Source organism: Lepeophtheirus salmonis, chromosome 10, assembly GCF_016086655.4.
Source record: "Lepeophtheirus salmonis chromosome 10, UVic_Lsal_1.4, whole genome shotgun sequence".
In the NCBI taxonomy this organism is placed as follows: Eukaryota; Metazoa; Arthropoda; class Copepoda; order Siphonostomatoida; family Caligidae; genus Lepeophtheirus; species Lepeophtheirus salmonis.
Window position 1 is genome coordinate 3,050,824 of NC_052140.2, and position 4,964 is coordinate 3,055,787.

The 4,964-nt window shown below is 33.1% G+C and overlaps 1 long non-coding RNA gene across 1 annotated transcript; it reads right to left on the reverse strand.

Annotated features, from left to right (window-relative positions):
- Positions 1–340: 340 nt before the first annotated feature.
- On the reverse strand, positions 341–2,435 carry LOC139906475 (uncharacterized). Its single transcript, XR_011782018.1, has 2 exons — positions 2,084–2,435; positions 341–2,017 (listed from the first exon to the last, which is right to left on the reverse strand). It is a non-coding gene; the product is annotated as an uncharacterized lncRNA (long non-coding RNA).
- Between the last annotated feature and the right edge of the window lie 2,529 nt (positions 2,436–4,964).

Sequence of the window (4,964 nt, forward strand, 5' to 3'; positions counted from 1 at the left end):
ATTCATTTTTCGACCCTTATCTTAGAGTTGAAATGATAAGAAGAAACAGTGAGGGTGTAATAGGCAAGAAACACAAGGAATTGATTGTGTGTATATGTATCTACATTGTACATACCAGGTTAATAGAATAGAGGATCTGATCACTGAACGCGTGTCCAGTAAGTTGACGCTATGACGTAGTTGGATCATGATAATCGTGGTAGTAGGCGATGTTTTGCCTAATTTCTAATGTAATTTGATTATAAAATGATTAAATGTCTATTTTTATTTAATTTAACATAATATTAAAAATCCTCTGGATAAAAAAAGTTTAACATATGTTAAATTTATCATTAACCAATTATACGAAATTTAATATTATTTATAGAAAGTTATGTTATACATATAATGTGATAATTTCTTTAATTTTTGGCCAATTTCTTTGTTTTACTATGTAGTCTATTATTTAGTTCCATAGAACTAATAAAGGTTCTTATTTTATTATGACATCCTGAGGGAAATTTGGAGCTAACACTTGGAGAAGAGATATTAATGACTCAATAACTTTATGTTGATTTGAAATTTTTGGTCCATGATAAGCCTCAAGGATTGCCCCGAATTGTTTTATTTGAGTTAAAAATGAAAATTCTGGCTTAGTCAACCCTCCTCTGGATAAAGTTGATATCCATGGTGTTAAATCTGCAGAAGGATGATCTCGTGTCCTGTATCCATATTTAGGGTATAGAGCTTCAAACTTTTTAGCCAGGTATCCTACTATGTAACCAAGTCCTTGAATACCCACAGTCCAAGACAGAAAAGGAAGAATCTCTTGACACTTTGGGTTCCAAATTCGGATGTAAGTCTCATTTATTTGCTAATAGTAAAGCATCATCATATTCTTCCTAATTCGTAATCCATTTTTGGCACAGTCACTTCTTTTTTCAAGACCTTAATTAAACAATCAAGGAAGTTATCGTTTTCTTTATCTTCAATTTGAACTGCTGAATATTCAATATGGATCATATTAGCTTGGTCAAGGATAACTAATCGGAATCGATTTATACAATCAACACTAGTTGAATGATTATTGGAGACTTCAAGGGCTCTCAAACGTTAGAAAAGTTTTCCAAGCAATCCTGATTCAACCGCTAAGTAAGGATGTATTTTATTCCAGATGATTCCCTCAAATCTTCGATTCCTTTTTCCAAAGATGATATGGAAATCAAAATTCCATGCTGGAAAGGAAAACGGGATTTATCTTTACCAATTTCCCTGATATTCTTTATTGTTTCCTTCATCTTATTGAGGAATTCTTTTTGTTCATCCAAACGGATGCCAAATCCTCAAGAACTTTTTTTAACATATATGTATATGGGCTTCCTACTATTGAAGACATCAAAACCAGGAATCTACATTTTAATAAACTCAGCTTGTAACTCCTTGCTCGAAAAATATATTCAAATGCTGAGGCTGTTGTATGGCTGAACAATTGTGTGTCCAGAAAAATAGACTGTCGTTCCAGATGTATATTCTTGATCTTGTGTTTGATTTTTAGCTCTGCACAATCTCTTGCTATCAATTCAATAAAATCATTCTTTGTGATCTGAGGTACATTAAAGGGTACCAGTTACCCTTTATCCAAAAGATGGCTTCTCAGGAGTTTGATTAGGTGAGGCACATCATGAAAGACGTAAATCTTCTTTGATGTGCCCGATGGATTCCAAAAATACAGAGAATCCTCAATGATTCCTAATGTGTTACGTATATGTAATGGGCCCATATTGGAGACCATAGCCACTACACAAATTCTTCTCTTTTCTATTTCTTTTATGATATTGAATAGATTTTCAATAGACATGGTAGTGTCGAAATCAAAGTAAACAGATATTTTCCAGATTCGCAAAGTCCAAATACTATTGCAATCTGGATCTTCTTGTTTGTGCCAAAGACTTGATCATATGAAAGGAGAGTAATCGTAACTTCTTTTTAAATCCATTTCATCAAAAGACAGCACTCCAAGATGCATAAACGGATCATTCTTGGGAGAAAATTATAGAAGAGAAAACAATTTACAATATTTTTATCTAATTCTAGATACACTTACTCTTCAATTTTTTCATAAAATATATAAAAGTTTATGCTGAATCCCAGGGGCACATTAAAATTTTGAAATCCATTTTCGTAAAGTTGATAAAGCTGGCAAAAGGAGGGGACATTTCTTCTGAAGATAATTATGCATTTCCTCCAACCATTGATCTCAAAATCAGAGAACTTTGAATGTCTTCTTCAGTCCAGTTTTTGGGCTTTGCATTCATCTTTTTGTTCATTAATCCGTTGACTTGGATTGATGACAATCGCTGCTGTAACTTATATTTTAAGGCTTCTGATTCCTGTCTCTTTGATACCTTCTGGTACAGATTTTTCTTTTGAAAAGAAATAGCTCTTTTTTGAGTTTTACATTTAATTACAATAAACAATTTTTTATTACTCGATTTGAATTGGAAAGGTTACCTTTCTTTTCTTCTCATTTTGGGATATCAGCCTCAATTATTTTTACAGGATTCTCGGGAACTAAGTAAAGGGTGGAAAATGCTTTGGAGTTTAACCTTTTCCAAACCTTGTTGCACGAACTCCTTCCATAGTTCGGCATTAGTTCAGCCTTGAAATTTCTTTCAAACCACTCATTCTCAAAATGTCAAGAACAAATTATGGCGGTTGTAAAATTAAATGAATCTTGCCTGTGGAAGGATTGAATCCATTTGCAACGGATGTCGTCCTTTTTAGGAAATTGATGTTAAGAATATTCCTGATTTGAATCAATGTGAGAGGAAAAGCAGGTTACCACCGCACAAGTAATCGCACTTCTATTACGAGTGAAAAATTACGGAAGATTTTTCGAAGAGGAAAACGTGTGGATATCCAATTCTTTTAGATTTATCTCCTGTAATTTTGTAAAATGTATGATTCAATGATCCAACGATTCGATCGTCAGCTGCTCCTCTCAACAACAAATCAAAAAATGTTCTGAAGATCATACCTTCTATTCTATATACCTTGCTACATACTAGTGCATTTAGCAAGGAAGGATAATCCTTAGTGATTAACCCATTCACCAATACTCAATTTTCTATTAAAGTACATACATGAGTAATGGAGTTCCACATTTTCAGGGAAATTACCCATGAGAGGGATCCGAGGAAACCATTTTTTAAGCGACAAAATCCCAGAAAATATCCGTTTCCTTAAGTCATACAGTATAACTTTAATTATAATACTGTATACTGCTTTTTTGGAATTGATAATCTGAAGGATGAATTTTCTAGCCGTCAGCTCTTGTTATTGTTATTTAAATCCTGAGGTGTGAACTTCCTTTTCTACTGCATTCAATTATATTCCAACCCTGATTGAATATTCATGCTGACTCATTAAATAAGGAGAGTCACCCTGAGATCCTCTTGCGGAGTTATAATTCTAAGTTCTTGTTGGACTCAGAGTAGAATTGAGGATCAGCATCTGAGTTATACTTGACCTTGTTTATTTCCTTCTCTTCCTCCTCCCTTGTCACAGCTGATCCAATGAAACACCATGTACAATATTATTTCCCTCCTCCAAAGACATTCTTCAAATTGTTAGAGAGTCCATTTTGATTTTCGTTTACTTTTCTTTTTAACACGCCCAAAACACGCACGATTTTCATCACCATCCCCAACTCTGGAATGAGATGAAATTGGAAACGGGTGTTTATAGAGTATATTTTGTTCAAAAGATTGTGCTACATATGTTTATACACATTAATAATTATGTTATTATGATAATGTCTTTGTGGAAGATGTAGAGACTTATGTATTTAAAAACATAGTTTAACATAGAAACATTAGGGGTAAGAAGACATGGTCAACAAATTGATTTATTATTTGTTTTTGTCATGAAGAACTGTTTATTCAAATTCTACAACATATTGTACACTTACTACAAACGTGTAACAATCCATAAGAGGCCATGATCAAACTGTAATAGATATATTATAGTTTGCAAGATGTTTCAAAAAATGGCGCATACTAAGAAAAAATTTATCTCCTTTCTTACTAGCTAGGACATGCAAATGTATAGACTTTTTGTATGAGATCAATTCAATAAAGTGTGTTTGGTAAGCTTGAAATAGTATCGTGGTTCTATCCCAAATTCTGAATATATTCGTATTGAAGCTATGAGCCTCTAAACAAAAACCCCATATTTTCAGCTTGAAACAACGATAACTTGAGTTATATGCATGATACAGCCTTTAGAAATGGTTTATAGTTTTTTTTTTTTTAATTAGGCTTTGAAATTAGTGATGGGGTTCCGGCTCTCTTTAGACAACCGGCTCTTTCAACTCGGCCCACTAAAAAGAGCCGGGGTTTCAGATTTTTTTTTAGAAAACATTTCAAAAAATTTGCTATGCTGCATAATTTGCACCAATGACCTTTTATTTTAGAAAAGAATAGATGTCCTCCTATTTTTGCTTTCAAGTTTATTCTAGACGAAAAATTTTTATAATAAAAAGGCAATATACATAATTTGGGGTGATTCGTCTGCTGATTGGGGGGAAGCCGGCTCCTCTTGTTCCCTTCAAAGAGCCGTGATGTTCGTAAACAACACATCACTATTTGAAATATATTTATATAATTCATCCCCATCTTGAACACCAAGTACTTGAAAATGCTTTCAACCTTAAAATCCAAAAATAACAAAACAATTATAGCCTTTTGTCTGAAGGCCATGAGGCTAACAAAGAAGAAATAAGGCAATATTTGGAATTAGGGGATCACACTTTACTAAGTTAAGCATTCCGTTCTTGCAACATTATATCTGTTGAACAATCTAATCTAAAAAAAATGGACATTTTTATTTGAAAGGAGAAACAGTAAATATGTTATCCTATAAATTTAGCTGGATTAACATGTTTTGATTTATATGCACCCAAATCCCACTCCGAGCCTAGCAAT